Source organism: Lynx rufus, unplaced genomic scaffold (assembly GCF_022079265.1).
Source record: "Lynx rufus isolate CCGP_SWC_20201006 ecotype Redwood Valley unplaced genomic scaffold, mLynRuf1.p SCAF_15, whole genome shotgun sequence".
Classification (NCBI taxonomy): Eukaryota; Metazoa; Chordata; class Mammalia; order Carnivora; family Felidae; genus Lynx; species Lynx rufus.
Window position 1 is genome coordinate 7,565,506 of NW_025814829.1, and position 8,978 is coordinate 7,574,483.

The following is an 8,978-nucleotide window of genomic DNA, read 5'->3' on the forward strand; positions in this document are numbered from 1 at the left end:
ATTTATATTTGACTATTAACAAATCCATATTTTATCTGTCAGCTTACTCATCAGATATTGCCACATCAAGCAAGAATGATCAAATAGTGCAATAGGGGCGCCTAGGTGGCTTATTCAGTTAAACATCACTTTGGCTCAGGTCATGATCTCACGAGTTCGAGCCCCACATCGGCCTTTCTGCTATTGGTGCAGAGTCAGCTTCATATCCTCTGTCTGCTCTCTCCGCCCCTCCCCCTCTCATGCACACTCTCTCTCTCTCTCTCTCCCAAACATAAATACTTAAAAAAATTGTTAATACAGTGAAAATATTTGTTACATTGAAGATGTGTCATAAAGACAATTACTGCTTTAACATGCACTTGCTTCAATTCCATGTTGATATAACTTAATGGCAATGACAGATGATACAATTGTGTCTGTCTACCACTTACAACTAAGTTTTTATTGCTTCTTTCCAAAGCATTTAATAGAGCCAAACATACTAATACATGGCGCTTGGCTCAACTGTTACCTGTGATCTCATAGTATATTGATATTAAGCCCAGGGATAGATTTCAGTATCAAACAACAACAAATAAAGATAATTATTCTACCTTGTAGTAATCTTAGGTATAATCCCAATTATTTTTTGTTTTCCTATTTTTTGAGAAGCTAACACTGTCAGGCAGCATATAAATCTGTCTTCTAGATTCCTAAGCTCAGCTTTTCAGGGAGCTCTCTCCGTGTCTCTCTCCAAATCCCCAGTGTTTATCCTTCATTATCCTCTCATGAACCCCTAGTCGCCTTAGACCCGGGACAGCTAACAAGAGAAAGCTAAGAACATCACACCCAATATCAATTAAAGGTAAAAACTATTATCTCAAGTGGAATTTTCCAGGAGCTGCAAGAAAGATCCATTGTCTTTTCAATTTGAATAGGTATATCCTCAAGACTGTTAGAAATAGCAAAATAAACTAAATTTTATGAGATTAATCATATGGAGCAAATCAAAGTAAGATGTGGTTAAAACCCAATTCTCATCTTTTATAAGCTTAATTAAACATATGATTAAGGGGTAGAGTGTGTGTGTGTGTGTGTGTGTGTGTGAACGCATACAGACATGGTTTGTATAACCTCTTATTTTCATTTCCATGGCCCCTACCCACCCTGAGCACCTGTTCCTACACCTGCCACTGGACCTGACCTTGTTCCTCCCTTTCCTCCTCCACCTACCTGCCCCTCCCCTTTCCTCCCACTAAGTTTTTTCCATCTTGTTTTCAAGTCTTAAAACTTGAAAGGATTAAACTTTGAAAGGATTAAAACTTAAAACTTGTAGGATTGGGTGAGATTGATTGTGTTAATCATGCATTCAGTTGAGTTAATATAGATAGTTAGTATTTATATTAAATGTGCAAGGTCCTTAAATTAATTTGGGACTGTTTGTATCAGGTAAATGAGCTAATATTCAACATTTTCATTTATTTAGATTTTCCTACGGCTGTTCTGCTCAAATGGAATTATAGTTGTTCTTTGGTCTTTACTTTCTCATATTTTCATATTCCCTTCCTTTCACCTTGCTGAGAAGGGGTTTTCCAGGTGAAAATAACCCTTTCAACCTAGAGGCAAGAAGATTACTTCTTGGTATTTCCAACTGTGAAGGTTTAGTGATACTTTGGATTTTAAAAGGAGGAAAGCACATGAGTGTTTATTGTGGGCTTAGGATGGCCTAGAGATAGGTGATCTGCACATACTATGCCATTTGGCCCTGTAACAACTCTCTGAGGCTGGTAGTATTATTACTTTTTGCAGGTAAGTAAACTGAAGATGAGGGAGAGGACCAAATTTAGGCATGTCTTTCAGGCTCAGTGTTCACTGTCAATGTTCAGTCCTCTATATTCTACATTGGGGCTCCTTTCCTTTCAATCCAGTCAGTAATCCCTTTGCTTTTTGGAATGATTTTACTTTATAGTGGTTTTTTTTTTTTTGGTTTGTTTGTTTGTTTGTTTGTTTTTTTGTACTTCAGGCTAAGTTGATAAAAACAAAATTTTACCTATGCAGTATTTATTGAAAATGTGTATATTGTATCATATCCATGCCCAGCGCTGTATTCGATGTTGAGAAACCAAAGTAAATAACCCCATTTCTACCTGCAGTTCAGCTGAGTTCCGTTAAAGGAAGTAGGGCGTGTATCACATCACTGTGGTGAGGCACCGGTGCAGAAGCTCGCAGGGGCGGGAAGGGCCATCTTGGCCAGGTGTCGGAGCATCAGAGCTTCAAGGACACCGCCCTGTTAGATTACTGACTTTCTGAGAAATTCTGAGAGAGCCCTGGATACCCCTGGACCTCAGATTTCTACTCTTTTGCCCATAGTTCATTATGGGTTCTACAAACTTATCTTCATTTCCCAAGGAATGACATTAATAAGCCAACTTTGTCTCTGTTTTCCTAGCTTTTATTTCCCATGTAACTTCAGCCTGCCCACTTAACCTTTTTTTGCTTTGGTTAATTATTTGCACAATACAGGTAATGGCTACCTTAGGAACTGCTGGAGGGCTTAATTAATTAATTAATTAATGTTTATAACATCTTTGAAAATGTAACATTAAAGCTCCCAAGTTGGTGCAAATTATTACCATTATTGACATCATCATCATCATCAATCTGTTTCAGTACGGCCAAAGGCAGACTCCAAAGGGGTGAATCACGATCGTTCTCTTCAGACCTGGCTCCGTCTTCTGAGCTTGACTGCTTGATCTGAGAGTTCGAACCTAATTATAGACAAAGCAGTTGAGGGAAGTTCTTTCTGTCTAAGACACAGACAAGTCATCCCCTGCTTCCACTTCCTTGACTCTGTTTCTGCAGCTGGTTGCTAGCCTTTCTGCTGATCCTCACAAGGTCATATCTATGTATATACAAAACATGTGGAAATTCTCCTTAGCCACCTGACCATTGACTGGATCCCCTGGAGAACCATGACATTTCCTTTTTATAATTGTGTAGACCAGGAACAGTGGATTACAGACTTGAACTCAGAGTGTGAATGAGTCCATCTTTGTTTAGCAACTAGGGCTGTACCTATAAACATAAGCCTATCTGGAAAGAGAAAAATTACATTAAGTCACATAAACATCACTTTGAATATAATTATTAAGTAGCTGGTTACTACATAGTTAGCTGACATTGAAATCTGTGGTTTCAAAAGAGTGCTAATTATAACCAAAAACCAGTTATTCTAAACAGTGGAAAAAATTGATTTTTACTAATGCATTTCCCTTTGCCCCAAAAAATTGTCTTTTATCTTTTTTTTTCCTGGATAACTCATATATTCTTTATGATCACTTAAAATTCTTCCTCATTTAGGAAACTTCAAGCCTCATGCAAGCCTGTGAATTTGCTCTCCTCACCCCAATATATGATACTTTGTGTACATCACTTGTTTGGTAATTATTTGCTGCTCTGTGACATACCCAATTATTTTCTTTTACAATGTTTTTACAATGTTTTTATCTTCCTTTTTTCAGTTACATTACACAGCCCTTGTGGGTAGTAAAAAAGGGGTGTTCATCACTGTACCGTTGGAAATGCCTAGGTTAGATCATTGGAAATGGGACTCAATGGACATTTGTTTTTGATTTCTTTCTTATTTGAGAGAATGCTTCAAACTTTAGATCTCAAAGACTATTTGACACTCCTGCTGAAGTTTATGGCAAGATTTCTATGCCCTTTCCTTTTCTTCCTGAGCACATAACTGGACTACACAGTCTCTCTTGCAATTAATCTAGACCATGTGATTGAGGTTGGCCAATGTGATATGGTGGAAGTGATGTCATTGCCCAAACAGGCCTATATGTATTCTTGCCCAAATCTTCCTGCTTGCTCCTGCTCTGTTTATTCATTAGCATACTGAATAGAAAACACCCTAAGGACCTAAAAAAAGATAGAGCCAGAAGATAGAAAAGATCAGTCCCCAAGCCACCAGGTAGAAAAGAGCTTCTTGGGAAAGTTATGTGGCCAAGATGACACATGATAGTCTGTTGCATGAATGAGAAACAAGCTTTTGATAAATCAGGAAATTTGAGGATTGTTTACAATAGAAGCCTAAATTTACTCATACACATATAATCATCTCATTCTTAATCTATTACAAATGGAACTCTTATTTCATTTCTCCTTTATTGTCCAAATCCAGTGCTTTCGCAAGTCTTATCCAAATATGTATTATATATAATATTATACATATTTGCTTCTAAATATATCTATCAAAATATATCTCAAAGCACATCAGATTTGGCCATTTGTTTCCATTATTCTGCAGCACCTCCATGGTCTTACATGAAGCTCTCATTATTTCTTGGACTCCATAACAGCCTCTGAAGAGCTCATGTCGCTTCTATTCTCGCCTTTCTCTTTTCTTCAATCCACAACAAGGGAACTCATATGTTTAAAACGCAACTGCAACTACACCACTCCCTTATTTTAAATCTTTCAACAGCTTACCATTACACCAAGAGTAAAGACCAACCCCTAACCTTGACCTGCAAGACCCTGCACGTTCTGGCCCCTGCTAGCTCACCAAGTTCATCTCAGGACAGTTTCCAATTACCTACCAAGCCGAGTCATCTGGAATTCTTTCAGTGTCTCTAACAGCCTAAATTTTTTTTTATCTCCTCCAGGATCTTCATCCCTGAAGTTTGCCTCACTTTGAAAGTTTTTCTCCTTGCCCTTCACATTACCAGGTCATGTCACTGTGGAAATATCCTTTCCTCAGAGCGATTTTCTCTAATCACTGTATCTGAGAAAATTCTTGACCCTTGGTTATCTTTTATCACACTACCTTGCTCTTTCCGTTTCAGCAATTACCAGAATTTTTAGTTATATCTTCATATAGCAAATAAGAACCTCAGGTCGCAAGTTATGAAGTATAAGAATTATAGCTCTAGTTTACATAAATGGATGTTATTGCTTTTTCTATTCTATTTCTAGATCTCATTGCATTTGTATATTGATAAAGATTCCAGATACTATAACAAAGAGCCAAGTAGAATAGTGGTTAAAATATCTTTAAAGTGGCGAGACTTGAATATTAGAATTTCATTTCTTTCTCTTTTAACCATCGGAGTGTAAGCAGTCAAGGCTGATAAAGCAGTTTTGATGTTTCAGTTGTATTGTCACTGTGTGTTCCTCAATATGAGGCTTCCACACCTGCATACAAGATGTAAGATTAACTGTAATTTGGTGTGGTAGGAAAGAGCAGTTCATGGCTGAGGCAAGGGTTAGGTGGAAAACAGCTCTGGGACCCCAATTCCTCTGGCCTGTGAATGCTCTTATATGAACAAGGTCTTTAAAGGTTTGTAAAGGAAGTGAGATTTTAAGAGGAGATAGACAAAATTGGTAAAAGGTGTGGACAAGGAATAAGAAAAGGAAAGGTTGACTCAGTGTAATGGTAGTGTTTGAAAATCCATGCTCTGTTTTTTTTTCTTTCTTAGTTTGGATGTCTACTAAAAATACTAACAATGCTAGGAAAAAGTACATGATTACAACAGAAATGAAATTAGATGTGATTAAAAACACAGAAAGCAATAAGAAAATTCAGAATATATGTGGAATACGGAAAGAATCATTTGGCAAGAAGAGGGGCGCCTGGGTGGCTCAGTCAGTTAAGCATTCAACTTCAACTCAGGTCATGATCTCATACTTCATGGGTTCGAGCCCCGTGTCAGGCTCTGCTGACAGCTCAGAGCCTGCTTCAGAATCTGTGTCTCCCTCTCTCTTTGTTTCTCCCTCGCTCATGCTCTGTCTCTATCTCTCAGAAATAAATAAAACACTAAGAAAATTAAAATAAAAAGGATGATTCGACAAGAGAATGATTCTGAGCAACAAAGAGTAACTTATACAACCTGGAAAAAGTAGCGCCTTTGGAATCAGCACTTCTGCAGAAGTGGAAGACAGAGATTGTGGCTGAAAGTGAAGTTTTATGCGTCTGGCTAGAAGACTAGCACCGAAGTCAGACATCTAATATTAATGGAAGAAAAAGCTTGGAGTGTGTTTGAGAATTTTGGATTCTTGGTTAAACTGCTTTGGTATAAACTTGAAGCACATAAGGTAACAAATTTAAGGAAGGTCACTTTGAATTTGCACAACTGGCAAGATACTTCATCTCTTGAGGAGTTTTTGTTTTTCTTTTCTGTGCTGTTATCTTTAATTACCCCCCCCCCCCCCGCCGCCAAGGGCTCTCCAATCATCACCAAAAGATCATTTTACCCATTGCTTTGGCCACCAGTCTCTTTCTTTCTTCAATAATGGTGAAGTGGACACCTTTCCCTTAGTTAAGAGAAATCGATGGTTCGTTGTGTTTTCCACTAACAAAACTTTTGGAAAGCCAGGTAAGCAAAGCTGTTATCATTGGCATCTTTTACACCAACCACATCCAGAGAGCCATGATGTCTATGTGGTGATTACATAAATTCTTCCCAGTGTCCCACAGGTTACCAGTGTCAAATTTGATGAAATTGATAATCTTACCAATCTCTAAATTAATCTGAGTGCTGTAGTTCACCTTGCTGAGGGGATAAGGGTAGAAGATAATGGGAGTATCATGGGTCATCAGATAAGGGATTCTTTTTGTGCCCACAAAGATCTTTCTTACTCTACACAACTGTACTTTGCTCCTCAGGCAAGATATAATGAACAGCAGAGACTCTTGGTGTCATAGATCAGATGATGATTCTCTCTGGTCTTGTCAATGCTGATAACATCCATATTACCAGAAGGCTTAGTTTTATCAGTTTAGACTTTGCCATCATTTTTTTTCCCTAGCATAGCATTATATATAGATAGGCAGACGTATACCTATATAGGTAAATAAGTAGATAAATATCTATATCTGTAACTATTTATATATATATGCACCAATGTAGATATATAGATATAGGTATATCGCAAACTCAAAGCTGTCATAGACTAAGGTAATAGGGTGATGTGGCAACTTAGATTCAGCAAAACAATTTTAATTTTCACATTAAGTTAATGTGGTAAATTTGAATTTTATTGCTTTTAAGTATTTAAGATAGAGTTTGTAAGTTTGATTTGACTTTATTATTATATAAAATGTATAAGCTTGAGAAATCTATAATTAGGTTTATGTACACTATGATTCACATGTGAGTATTCCTTTCTTCTGACCTCACTCCCCAAAGGGAAAACTATTTGCTCACTTAGCTCACTTCTATTTCCTACTCTCCCTGGCACTGCAGACAACTGGAAAAACCAACACTATTGTGGTGTAGCCCAGCTGACTTGGTCCACCAATCTTAATGAACTACCACATGCAAATCTTTACATTATCTCCTATCAGGGCATACTTAAGTCTGTTATTTAAGAAAATTTTGATAGACATTCTCTCAGCTGTAGAGACTGGTGGATAGACAAGGGGCAAGCACACTGGTCAGATTGTCTAGCATCCAATGCCTTGGGGCTACTACATGCCTCAGATGCTCTTTGGGATCACAAGCCATAGCTCCACTAGGCACACAATATACTTGAGGAGTTTTATATGACCTTTGGAGAAATCATCAAAGAAGAAATAATCTACCTCAGTGATTTCCAAAGTAGACAAAACGTCTATTTTAGAGAAAGTTACACAGCAGACAATATGTTAGCAAGGAGGAAAGAAGTATAGTGGTTTTAAAAAGCTTTGGGGCGCCTGGGTGGCGCAGTCGGTTAAGCATCCGACTTCAGCCAGGTCACTATCTCGCGGTCCGGAAGTTCGAGCCCCGCGTCAGGCTCTGGGCTGACGGCTCAGAGCCCGGAGCCTGTTTCCGATTCTGTGTCTCCCTCTCTCTCTGCCCCTCCCCCGTTCACGCTCTGTCTCTCTCTGTCCCAAAAATAAATAAACGTTGAAAAAAAAAATTAAATAAAAAGCTTTAAAGTGTTGGTGTTCCAAATGGAAGAGTTTAAAGTAATCTTAGTCTCTTTGGACTTGAGGGCAAGAGGGGTCTTTCTTGTTGGATGGAAAGGCATATTTCGTTTGATATGAGTGGAGCATCAGACATTTACTGGGGAGAGCAGAGGAAGAGGCTAAAAGTGAGGAAGCCAGGTCAGGAGGGACCAGTATTCAATACTGGGCAGCCATAAAACTTTTGCTAAATCTCAGTGTGACATTTTGTGTAAATGGAATGTCCACCAAGTATCTATCACTAAATATTTATTTATAATCTCTTGAGTTTCTTTTTTAAGATTCTTCCATTATTCCCAAGTGTCATGCTTTTTTTTTTAAGAAACTAATTCTTCTTAGAGGAAATACTCCATTTTCTTGTCAATAAAAAGAAAATTCTTTTTAAACCTTCTCAGTACAATTTCATTAATGGTGAAATATAGAACAGTATGCTAACTGGTCATTTACTTTTTTTGTGTTCAGAGATAAAATTGCTAATCAATCATGCCTATGCTTGGCAAAACTTAAATACCAGGGATATTGGTTTGTTAATGGAATAAATCTTCTAGTAATTATCAGATCTCAGAATCACTTATTACTGTCTACCACAAAATGCTAAATATAGCATTTCCTTCCTTCTATAGGAAAAAGTGATAAATGTTTTAGACCACACAGAAAGAAGAGTTTGCTGTGATTTTTAGGTATATTCCCACATTTAATGATAAAAACAGAAAGCAATTTAAGAACATTTTCCATGTGTGTCCAAAATGCAAGGCACAATATCCTCTTTATAAAAGAGCTGGTGGTTACTGATCTCTGAAATGGGCAGTTCATTTGTATCTGTGTGTAGAGAAGTCTGTGTGGGTCCATGCACACATACACTCAATGAGCATACCAGAAATTCAACATTGTTTTTATTTGTGCATTTTTGGAAATGCAATGTATTCCCATAGGTAGCAGTACTTTCCCCCTGGCCTCTGCATACACAAGGCATCCATTACATCAAGACAGCCATTTGATTCCTCCCAAAGGATGCAAAGAAAATGACCAAACAACACAGGTGCAT

The 8,978-nt window shown here is 37.8% G+C and overlaps 1 pseudogene; it reads right to left on the minus strand.

Moving 5' to 3' along the window:
* Positions 1-698: 698 nt before the first annotated feature.
* LOC124510361 (40S ribosomal protein S4, X isoform-like) lies at positions 699-7,493 on the minus strand (annotated as a pseudogene).
* Positions 7,494-8,978: the final 1,485 nt, after the last annotated feature.